This window comes from Papaver somniferum, chromosome 7, assembly GCF_003573695.1.
Source record: "Papaver somniferum cultivar HN1 chromosome 7, ASM357369v1, whole genome shotgun sequence".
In the NCBI taxonomy this organism is placed as follows: Eukaryota; Viridiplantae; Streptophyta; class Magnoliopsida; order Ranunculales; family Papaveraceae; genus Papaver; species Papaver somniferum.
Genome location: NC_039364.1, coordinates 262,053,509 through 262,066,602, shown reverse-complemented (window position 1 = coordinate 262,066,602; position 13,094 = coordinate 262,053,509).

Sequence of the window (13,094 nt, the reverse complement as noted above, 5' to 3'; positions counted from 1 at the left end):
AGTTGAGAGAATAATCTCTTTTCTGTTGCTTTGTACGCGTCCTATGGCCAGTTATTACGCTCCAAAATTCTCTTAAGACTTGAACAAGACTAGGTACATCTTTATCCAGCGTAAAACTCTCCCAAAATTCTTCACAAAATCTTTGAAAATAAACCGAAAGAGTACGTATCCTGTTGAACTTTGATTCACTTCTCCCGGCCATTCTAGCCCAATTAAGCCCATGAAATCATCCATACTAGAATTGTATATCCATATCACGTCCAGCCCATGAGAATCAGTGATTGAATCTCATTAAAACTCGTCCGAAAATCCAACCCTAAATCTGTCTGGTGAAAGAAAATTTTCCCGCCAAAATTTTCTTTTGAATTTGAGAAGTTGACCTCCCCTTATCTGTGGCTGGTCTCCCTTTAGAAGATGCCTGGAAATGGGTCACCCCTTAGTAATTAGGTTACCCCTTATCCAAAATCAAGGGTCCGTATAGCAAGTGTCCTCTGGGGCATTTTCCGCACTTTTTTCGGGGTTCCTCCGGGGTATTTCTGGGGTACTTCCGGTACACTTCTGGGGCGCTTCCGGTACTCTATCAACGGAGGTCCAAACGCCGCATTTTCAGCCAATTTCGCCGCAAAACTTTATTCTTCTAAAAACACCTACAAATAAATAAAATATCCAAATAAGTACAATATCGAGCACTAACAATATATATAATTGAGATAAATTAGACACATAAATGCGTCTATCAGGGAGAGAATCCGTGGCATCCCCAACAGGGACAGAAATATCACCAATAACACCGTCATCAGCTACCACGGCGTTTTTTCTCCCTTCATCACTATCTTGACCCACACAGACCTCTTCTTCGACATTGATAGGGGAAGTACCAGTACGTTCCTCCCCATCTGTAATCTCCTCGTCCTCAGCAAACTCTTCGTTCACCGGACTTGTAACTTCTTCATGGGCCTCAGCCTCACCCATCACAATGGTAGAAGACTGCTTCGGCTTAATCTTTTTCTTCTTCGACACCTGAAAACCCACACCACAAAAAGAATTATTTTTCCCGAACAGTTGAATTTCTAAAGAAGGAGAAGCGCAGCTAGAATCCGCGTACCTGAGCAGTCGAGGTACTCCTCGGTGGAAGTATAGCACCAGAACCTTCCTCCTCGTCTCCCTCAACAACGTCAAGGGCATAAGGAAAATTCATACCTGCGAAGTTTAAACGCCAGGGACAGAAATCTCCATAACGAGCAGGAGGAGATTCACGCGGCTTGCTACTCTCAGTAGGACGCCAACCACGGGGACCAGGGATCCAACCGTACGCCCATGGACTAACCACTTCGATAACGGTAGCGTGCCACTCGTAGTCATGGTCGCGCTTGATCCTCTCGTGGGCCGGGAAAAGTTTCCGCTGACTAGACCCCTCCGTGCCGGGAACATACTTCATCTTGGCATCGCTGACCTCATTTAACAAACGAATTTCGCCCCGAGGAGCAGCGAGATTCCGGAGGCTGACACTCCACGGCTTACGGTTCCTACTGTTGACATAATCACCGAAGGAGTTATTGAAATTCTCAGGAGTATACCATTCCTTCTCCGCGGGATTGGGAACATAACAAGTCATTGTCGTCTCCCCCTTACTCCGCAGATAGCATTCCTTCAAGGCGCGGAGATAATTCCCCGATAGTTGCGATACAGAACGGCTGTGAGTATTGGTGGAAGAGCCTTCACGACTAGCAAGAACATCATAGTAGAAGGAATCACCTGACTTATACAACGGCAGCATAAGACCAGCTTCGAACGCACCAACCGTGGTCAACAAATGAAATTCATCGAACTCATACTTTGAGATAAGCTCATAAGTAATATCATCCTCAGGGGCATAGAAACGAACCTCGAAGGCTTGAAGCTCATGCTTTTCCTTGAAAATCTCGAGATCAATATGCTTTAACGTTACTTTTTTCTTGCTGACCGAAACGCTGCGTATCAATGGGGCAGCCTCATCCTCCTCGGCGGGACCGGATGAACCAATGAACGCCTCGGAAGCCTTTCTCTTCAAAGAAGGATTTTTTGAAGATTCAGCCCTCGGAACACCACCTTTTGTACTCTTCCCTTTAAAAGAAGTTGTAGGAGGGGGCGGCAGAGGATGCTCGGGCACTAGAGAACGTAGAGGAGGAACATCAAAAGCGACAGCACGAGTCGGTGTCTGCGTACTCCTAACATCATCACGAGGACGAGACACCGCGCGATCAAAGACTTTTCGAGTCCCAGAAAGATTTGTCAAAGGAATTTCTTCCCTAGAAGATGAGGCCTTCGCCCCAGAAGAAACTCGACTTCTACGAACATCATCTTGAGACTCTCTACGCGAAGGAGATCTCGATAGACCAAAACCAGAAGTCTGATAAGGAAGCCGCGGACGGTCAGACATGGCTGCGAAAAGATTAATCATAAACAAGTCAAAAACAAACTCGAGGACATTACCAACGATCAAAAAACCACATAAATAGAAATCCACACACGATAACGCAGAAACCCTAAAATTAGCATACGTGATCGAAATTCCATAAAATCCCTACCCTAACAATGGCCTCCTTGATTTAAGACGAAGAACAGGGGCAAAATAGCATGCAAGCATTGAAAGAAGTTCTTCATCACAAACAAGGAACAACAGTAACAGAAAATTTACAAATCAACATAGCGTAAAACCTAGGAAACAAAGAAAAGAAAAACTTACCAGTAAAAACAGCAGCAGAAAGAACAAATCATAAATAAAGAGGAGGCAAGCGTGATTAATGCTCAGTGGAAAGAATTTAAGGGCTGAAGAATGAAGACTGACAGAGAATTTAAGGGCGGAAGAATGAAGACTGCCAGAGAATTTAAGGGCTGAAGAATGAAGACTGGCAGAGAATTTAAGGGCTGAAGAACGAAGAATTAAAATCGAGAGAATGTTTAGGAAGAATGAAATTAATTTTCTTTCTCTCCTTAATATACCCGAAAGAAAGAGAAGGAAATTGATGGAGGAATGGGAAACGTGCCCGTTACATGAGCAGTTAATGCACAAATAAAAGACGTGCCCAAGTATCTAGGAAAATTTATTAGGAGAGATAGAAGAATAAGCAACAATTATTTTCTTCAATGCACCCATTAAACATTCAAGCCCGAAGAAGAGGGGCAAATTGTGTATACATATATCTCACCATCAGACACGTGTATATAGAAAAATACGTGGAAAGCATGCAGGCCAGGACATCAAAATACGATGCACTACGGAACACCAAATAAACCCCAAGGAGTTACTTTATCTCATCCCCAAAAGAAGCTAAGATCAACGGTGGAGAGAAAGTTAGCTGACACGGACGTGACAGGGGCAAAAGACACTTGTCTGACACGAGCAGGCATCTCAACTACCCTCATTAAACACTCTGAGCAGTATACGTGTCGATCAACCCGTGGGACGAGCGAGGATGTCTCTGCGTGATCAAGTGGCAAACGCAGACCTCTGCGTGATGGACACAAGACACTAGAAGATAAGGTTCCAACGGCCTTCAGAGACGGGCCCCACACTCTAACCCTATAAATACCCCCTCTCCACCAAGAGGAAGGGGGATCGGAAAAATCAGGAAGGGAAAGAGAGAGAGATTGCGAGTGTAAGGTAATCCTTTAGAAGAGAAAAACATGTAAACCCAAAAGTCATTCGACTACTCTTGTAACCGTGAAGAATATAGTGAAACAACAAACCCCGTGGACGTAGGCCTTAGTGCTGAACCACGTAAACCTCGGTCTTGTTTACATTTCAGCACTTTATACTTGTCTAACCCCATGGATCTTTACTTGTACGTTTTGCTTTCTTTGTTTTTACCTATATCCCGTGCGCAAACACCTCGCATGGAGTTGTTAGATGAGGCTATGATAAACCCGAAGGTTTTGAGCCAAGGAATCAACACTAGGATATCATCATCACAAATCACTCTAGATTACGATGATTGGTTGTGAGCATTCGGATGCCTTCGTGATTTGTGTGCGCACAGTTGTCACGTTTTGTGATGGTATAGCAGTGACCCTTGGACTTCCGTTAGAAGCAACCCCACCTGTCACGTTTTGACTCTTGGACTTCCGTTAGAAATGACCCTACCTGTCACGTTTTGAGAAGGTGTAGCAGGGACGCTTGTAGTTCTTTCACCCATGACCTGTTGAATGTTAACAGTGTCTGAAATATTAACTCTATCAGACGACGGTAAATCTGTCTGTGTTGCTATCTCATGAACCTGCTTATTCGGTCTTGTACAGTCTCCGGAAGCTGATATCCCTGCAGTTCTGCCACGTTCTGGACTGGCTGGTACCTCATCAGAATTTTCCGTCCTTGCACTTTCGGCAGAAATCACCGACCAGTCTTCCAACCTTAACTGGCATTGTTCATTAATATTATCTTCATTATTGTTATTATTATTGTCCGAGGAAATAACTGTGTAAGGAAATTTATCTTCAAAGAAAATAACATCACGAGACACAAAAAATTATTTCGTTTCCAAATCAAATAATCTCCAACCTTTTTTTCCATGAGGATAACCAACAAAAATACAACGGCGACTTCGTGGATTAAACTTGTTTCGATCACGAGAGATAATACTTGCATAACACAAACATCCAAATACTCGAAAATGAGAATAAATAGGGAACTTTTCATATAACAATTCATACGGAGTTTTTTCATTAAGCAAGGGAGTTTTTCCATTTAACAATTCATAATATTTTCCTAACTATTATATTTCTTAACCATATAAACAATACATACATAAATATACAAAGTCTCCTAATAACTAGTAAGCGATCTTCGTTTGAAGTTTCCTCGTCATAGTGGCTACTTTTATACTTTTTGCGGTAACAAAATATCAACGAGAAACTCAAAATTACCTTGTGAACTGGACCAAACCCACCTTCACCTATTTTATTTGCAAAATCAAAATTACACTACGTAACTATTGTTAGCATATGAATCACAGTTATCTTGTATCAGAGTTGGATATAACGCAGAAAGGAAGACAATATCAACGTGCTAGAATTTGGAAACAGTTCCGTTGCCGAGTGTGTTATGTTTTGAACTCAGTGTTTCTTTATCGTGTTCAAGTGGGGGTCTCATCAGCCAAGCCCAGTATACAAGATTGAATTATTTCATTTTGCTAATCTTTGTCCAGAAGATCCTTTTTTCCAAGGCAAGCCTTTCTTCCAAAGGATTGCCAGAAACAAATATCGGAGCTCCAATGCCGTCAGCCGTTTGATCAATTGGGAACATTATTTCAGCAAAGGGAAGCTTCACTTTATAATTTCCCCGACGTAAGCACTTGACTTGAGTGAGGGAGGAGAAATACGAGCTATCGAGTATAAGTTAGCTCTCAGGACCCAACAAAATCTCATGTATTGCTACAAGCCCATTATCATTGTACGAGAAGAAATCAGCGTCGTACTTCTCTCCTCCGGCGGTCATTTCCAAACTACCACAATTAAATTAATGAATGAACAAGGAATGATCTGCAAATGTCATGGTCATTAGATCACCACCACTACGAGCATAAAACACTGTGATTCTCTTCACCGAAATTTCGGAGGTGAAAGAATTAAGCAAATAATAGTGTGAGTTGAGGTGGCTTTCCATACCATGGATAAATGATGGTGTATGTGAAGGATAATAGTCCCACAATGTTAATATCCCTTGATAACTTAAAAATACAATATGGAAGGGCCACTCCACTTATTGCCAATTGATTTTGAGTTGAATGCTCGCAGATTTTAATTTGGAACGGTTTGTTGGAGAGCAGCCTTTTTTTGAGGGGACCATTGTTTTATTTTGGGTAAGACATTAGAAGTAATTCTAGGTCACCCCTTATCTAAATATTTATATTAATACCAAAATTACCCTCCTGATTATTTTTGTATAATGATTAGTTAGTGTGATTAATCATTGATTAAGGTTAAATTAATAGATTGTTTTTTTTTAAAGCAGAATTATTGAGTGACTAAAGTGATAGAAGAAGAAGAAGATGGAGAAAAAATTATTTTGAGATGGGTGAATATAGAGAAAAAACATCCTCTTGGTATCGAAGTATGCTTGTAACTTAGTGAATGTTGTTATAAATGGCGTAAAATATCTTCAAAATCAAAATTGTAACAAAAAAATTTCAACCAGGTCAACAAAGTTCGGTTAGATTATATGAAGAACATGTAACCGAACTTTCTGCAAATGCAGTTCGGTTAATAAATCCAAAATCACAGGCAACCGAACCAGAGATTTAATGGAGTTTTTGATTGTTCGTCTAGTTGATGAAAAATCAAATGTAACCGAACTACTATGCTTGAGTTTACAGAGTTTGTTCGGTTCAGTCGACTCGACCACGTTGTAACCGAACTTTAAACAACAGAGTTCGGTAAGTTCGCAAAAAAAAATTGCGATTAAACCGAACTCAACATTTGGCTATACAGAGAAGAGTTCGGTTTTGAAATTATTTTTGCGAGTTAACCGAACTCATTATATAGGTTTTCTAAGTAAAGTTCAGTTAGGATTTTTTTTTGCGATTAAACTGAACTCAACATTTGGCTATATAGAGAAGAGTTCGGTTTTGAAATTATTTTTGCGACTCAACCGAACTCAGGTGTTCGGTTAGGCAAAAAAAAAAAATCTTAGCCGAAGTGTTCTTCGTGTTCTTCATTTTTAAAAGTTCGGTTGTAAAACTAGGGTTTTTTTCAAATTATCTTAACTAAACTTACTACTGTAACCTCCAAATTCAACATATTTTGATGACTACGGCTCAAAATTTCAATCAAAAACGAATTAGAAGTAATGGGTTTGTGGAAAAATATTTATGGATAGGCTTGTTTATAAAAGTTGATTAATCGACGATGAAAACTCAATGAATCGATGACGATGAAAATTTGATGATTTTGATTAGATTTGTATACGATCAGGTTTAAATGATCATATATTGATGAAGAAGAGAAGAAGAAAAATTGTAGAATAGAGGAAGAAGAAGTTGTAAATTAGTTATAATTTTAATTAGGTAAAAGGGTAAACTAGTCATCTCCACCTTTTAGGACACCCCTTATAATAATAGGGAAGGTGGCCTAATCAAATCATGGTCCACTCAAAAAACCCATGGTCCCCAAAAAACCGTTCTTAATTTGGTATCAGAGCTAGGTCCGTGTGTGAGTAGGTCCAACGATCACCACACAATGTAGGTCCACGTATTAGACCCAACGAGACTACACATGAAGGGGCGTGTGAACGATGATCGTCCCACACTGTTAATATCTTCTTAATAACTTAAAAATATAATATGAAACGGTCATTCCACGCCATGGATAAAGATCCTAAAAGATATTTTTACAGTCCGAACAAAATAGTTGGGCAAGTAAGTGTACTTGAGCGGGGTATGTCCCACACATAAAAGAAAAATGTACATCTCCAAAAAAAAAAAAAAATTACTTTTTCTAGCAAACAGGCTAGACGAAACAAACGGTCAGTGGATGCATTTGTGGCCACTTTAACAGTAATGGAGTTTACATACATGTGAAGAGACTATGCACATACCAAGCCCATGATGTTATTGTGTCGTAAAACTCATGAGCCAATCCCGCTGCTTTCCTTTTTCTTTTTAACAAAAGACAACCAAATAGAAAGCATAAGCCGGTTCCAAAACTAATCAACAACAGAAAGAGTAACTAATCTAGAGCCCTAAGAAAACATCACACATAGTGGTACCAACTCCAAAGACCGAAGGGAGAGAAAAATTCACTTCTGACACAAAAACAAAATCAATAGAAGATTAAAACAAACAAAACTATGGACGTTTCTTAATTTGCGATCTGTGTCCTTTTCCCAAATTTTCATTATTTGAATTCTTACTCTTACTGTTCCAGGTAAGTTTCTAAAGCTTATTTTTCCCCATTTTGAAGCTTAGATAAGGACTTGAGAGATTTCTCAAATTCATTTTCTTCCATTTTCTCCCCTAGCCCTATCATTTACCTTAAGAGCTTAAACATTCTCATTATTTAAAATTCTGAAGGAATTTTTGGTGCAAACTGTGCCGGATGAACCCCAGTTGGCACAAAGATAAACTGTTCACTGGATTATTACACTTTAGAAAGCAAACGATTAAGTCTTTGTAACAACACAAAAATAAATTGGATCGAGACTTCTCTTTTTTCTCTAATACTTTTTAATCGGAGAAACTTTTCTCTACTGAATCTTCCCCTGCTCATATCTGCGCATTATGTGGGGATCTGAGGAGGTCATCACCCTTATATCTTCATAATACCTCTGTGATTTCCCTTTCTTCCCGATTCCGATCTAAGTTGTTAGTAGCAATTCGATTTGATTTCTTGTGTTTAAGATCAAATTTTAATCTTAGACTACTATTTTTTCTTTTATTTCTTCTAGGTTAATTTAGTTATAGCCTTTGTTTTGGTTTCAGATTTACAAAGTATTGTTAGATTTTTTATTTTTTACTTTTTGTTAAAAATGATTAAGAACATTTAAGCAATATCAAAAAGTCCTCTAACTTCGGCAACAACAAGATCAGTTCCTAAGACACCAGCAGCAACAAGAAGACTAAAAACACTAGCAGCAACATGAAGACTAAAGACACCAACAACAAGATTCATCAGGAGACCGATTTTGATAAAACTTCAGAACGATTCAGTCTGATTCATCCCTAGAATAACCGATTTTAGTTATTTATGTTATTTGTATCGCATTGTGTTTGGAAAAATTATTGATTTTTGGTGGGATCTATGGATTATGTTAGACCATTGTCAACTGAGTTATTATTCCTTTGAAGAAAACCTTGAGAAATGAATGGTTGGATCTTTTGACCCTAGCATATCTATTATATGTAGACTTGTTAGATGGTTTTGGATATATCAATTTCAGTCCAAATCTGACCATTTAAACTTGTTCTGCTACTTATGAATCGTCAACGGATTGCTAGATGTTTTCTTGAGATAGTGTTATGCTTCAATACTGTAACAGGACCTGTAATGGTATGTTGTCTGTCTGAAATTATTAGGTGTGTTGCAAACTCAGTTAAACTTGTAACCGATCCGATTTTCAATCACAGGATTATTAATATATGAGGTTGTGCCTCTTTTTCGTAAAAAAAAAAAAAACACAAGAATAAATTGATAACATCAATAAATCGGCAGGTAAATTAAGTGCAGAACAAATAAATAATGTTACCTTGAAAAACGTTTCATCATCATCGGTTTAGTTCTTCAATAAGTTGAGATTCACCGTTACTTTGGGTTAAAACATCTCTACCGTCCAAGAAATAGGTCATCTCCAGAACTCCATCAAGAGGTACGTAAAATTTGTTTTCAGGATTATATAAAGATTCATGCGGCTGAAATTTATCACTAGAAACAATCATTTTGATTGAGTGAATCAAAACCTAGGGTTTTAAATAAAAGTTTTCTTTTTCCTCCTCTCCGCATTTTTTTCCCTTTAAAAGATAAAACAAACTCTGATTAATTTTTCGTAAATACAATAGAAACTAATTAATTATCATCAGTTATAGCTAATTTCAGTTAAATTACCAACACCAAACATATAAGAGTTGAATAGTCATTAGTAAAAAAAGAAGGCTATTATTGGGGCATCACATTCCATTAGAGGGGCGTCACCTAATAGGACAAAAACGGGTCACCCATAAGTAATTTCAAAAACCCCTTATCTCAAATAATAGTGTAATGACCAAACAACCCTTATTTATTTATTTAATTTTAATTAAATTTAATTATTATCTAATTAAATTAAGAAGATGAATTTTGATATATATTTGTAAAGTCTGGGACAAAAGTTATGTGGGAAAAAAATTACAGAGGAGGAAAAAGAAAAAATTGGAGATTTTTTTTCAAAACCTAGATTGTTTGATTTACTCAACAAAAATGGATGAAACAATTTACAAATTCGAGGTGGGTGAATCTTTGTATGATAGAGAAAACAAATTTTACATTCGTCATGTTGGAGACCAAGAGATTGACGATTTGTTAGATGGTAGAGAGGGTTTAACACAAAGTGATGATGAGTCTCCACCAATTGAAGAAATAAATCAACAAAGTGAAGAACCAATGGTTGAAAATCGACAGGTACACCTCTAAACTATCTCCTATGGGTTCAATTTCGCTCAAAACTAGCTTAAGTACGTAAAAAAATTCAGATTTTTAGACTTTCATGGAAGATTACGTTTGGGTTGGGCTTGGTTTCCAACCGTAAGCTAGTTTTACGCCTGGGTTTGGAAGAGGGTTTGGTCTTCGTTTCCAACCGTAAGTTGGGTTTACGCCTAGGTTTGGGATAAATCCGAGCGTAACCGGTTTCCAATAGGACAAAACTTGATAATTACGCCTAGGTTAGATTCATCCAAAACACAGACGTAAATAGTTTTTGCATGGGTATTTATTACTTGTTTTACGTCTTGGTTAGGATTTTGGATTCCCAAACGTAAGTGAGAACGTCTAGGTTATATTTTCATCGTTTCCAACCGTAATTGAAAACGTCTAGGTTAGAGGTTGAATTTTTCAACCGTAGCCCTTACTATGCCTAAAACGTCTGGGTCCGTGTACCTTATAACCTGGACGTAATTCTAGTATTCTTTCTTTCTTTTTTTGACTAATATTGTGATATTTTGGTTGATAGATTGTGCTTCCACCTAGCCCAATGCCTTCTCAACCTAATGCAAACGAAATTCTAACCAAAGATTCATCCCATCACTATTTGAATGACTTGGTAAGTTTTTTTTTTCCTTTTTTGAAACTAATGGAAAGATATGTTGCTCATTCACTATGTTTTTGTTTTTTTACTAACTTTGAGTTTTTGGAACATGTAGAGATGGAAAGATAAAGAAGATGCAAAGAAATGGGCTAGAGAACGTGGCAAGTCAATTATGTGTGTTATAGTTTGTAATGGATCAACAAATGACCGCCACTTTCAAATGGTTTGCGAGTGTAGTGGAGAAAGTAAAAGTCATGTGAAAAAGGGTACCGTATATGAACCAAAGACGAATAGGAAGAATACTACTTTCAATAAGAAGACTAAATGCCCGTTCAAGATTCAATTCAAGCACAACAAGAAAAGTGTGAAAAGTGAGGAGTGGTATTGGTATTTGGAGAAAGTTGTATGCGGTTGTCATAACCATCCCATACCGGATACTTTGCTATCCCATCCTTATGCGGCGCGACTTAATGCTGAAGAAAAACTCATTGTAAGTTCCATGACGGAAAACCGTATGAAACCTCTTGATATACTTGGTCATATAAAGCTTGTAAACCTAAAGAATGTTTCTACTTTGCCAACCATCTACAACGTCAAAACAAAATTGAAAAATCAACAATGGGAAATAGAAATCAAATGCAACAATTAAGGCATTTGGGGGAGAAGTATAATTACTCGGTTTTCCATAATGAAGATGAGGATGAACAAATAAAGAATCTCATATTGGCTCATCCCGAGTTTATACAATTGGCGCGGTACTCCAATCAAGTAATTTCAATGGATTGCACGTACAAGACCAACAAGTATGAGATGCCGGTGTTGAACATTGTTTGACAAACTTTCACCAACTCTCCGTTTAGTGTCGCGTTTTACTTCTTGGAAAATGAGCTTGAAGAGAGTTATGTGTGGGCACTAAAACAAGTGAAGTTATTCTACATGGAGGGATATACTCCAAAGGTGATTGTCACCGACAAGGAACAAGCATTGTTGAATGCGATAGAGAGGGTTTTCCCGGATGCTCATCACCTTCTTTGCACGTTCCACCTATGAAATAACATTGAGACTAAATGTAAGACCATCATTCGTCCAACAAAGAAAAGTCAAATGGAAAGAATAAAGAAACTACCGGTTGATCAACAAAAGGAAGCCAAAGAGAAATTTAAGAAGGATGATGGGTTGGCGGAACTAAGATGGTCTAGTTTCCAAAAGGATTGGGAAGTCATGGCATATTCTCTCACCGTGGAAGACTATGAACAACGATCTCGTATGGTATTGGCTAGTTTGAGAAGTTATCCAACTATGGTGAAATACTTGGTGTACAATTGGTTGGATCCGCACAAAGAGAAGTTCGTAGCCGCATTCACAAACCAATATAGACACTTCGACAACCAAGCTACAAGTACGGTGGAATCGTCTCACAACCGTTTGAAGAAGAAGCTTCATAGTGGTGATGGTGGATTTGTTACGGTATTCCAAGCCATGCACGCCTATTTCCTCCATGATCTCGATAGAGTTAGGGAGTTTTTTGAAAAAAAAACGATCTAGTAGACACATTAAATGGAAAGACAACGCTTGGCTTCATGGAATTAATCATAAAGTGTCGCATCGTGCAATTGATTTGATCATGAAATAAGTAATACAATTTGAGGCGGGTAACTATGACGGAAGAGAGTGTGTTTGTCCTAACATGACAAGTTTGGGCCTCCCATGTCGGCATGTCATAGCCAATTACAATGACAAAGTTATTCCGATACAAGATGTTGATCCCTTTTGGCAACAATTGTCATTCCATGAAACAATAATCGATCAAGATTTTGGAGGAACATTTGCCGATACCGAGATCGGAAAAGCGCTAGCCGCGAAATATGATACATTAACACAGGGGGCAGAGGCAAATATGGTTGAGGAACTTGAGTAACTTCGTATACCCACAAACTAGGAACAATATGAAGGAACCACCTAAGAGAAGTCCATGCCAATAAACGGCCAACTACTCGCCAATGCATTCAATTGCGTTGTCCATTATATCTCAAATGCATTGAGTTTCACATTTGCACCGACAAGGATACCATTTAACGAAGAATCGGATAAAAAAAGAAGAGTGGTGATGGGTTACGTATGCGGAAACCATTTAGTCGGCCTCCAAATGAGTGAAGGATGCCCTTTACCTCCATTATTTGATTGTAACGAATGGTTAAAGTCTTGGTGTATTAGATTCGAGAAGAGTTTTGAATTTTGGAAGGCATTACAAATGTCAAGGATTAATGTCTCATTTGCATTGATGAGCGATGATGAGGATGACTAAACGTTCAACTTATATATAAAACCAAGATGTGTAACGGCTCTA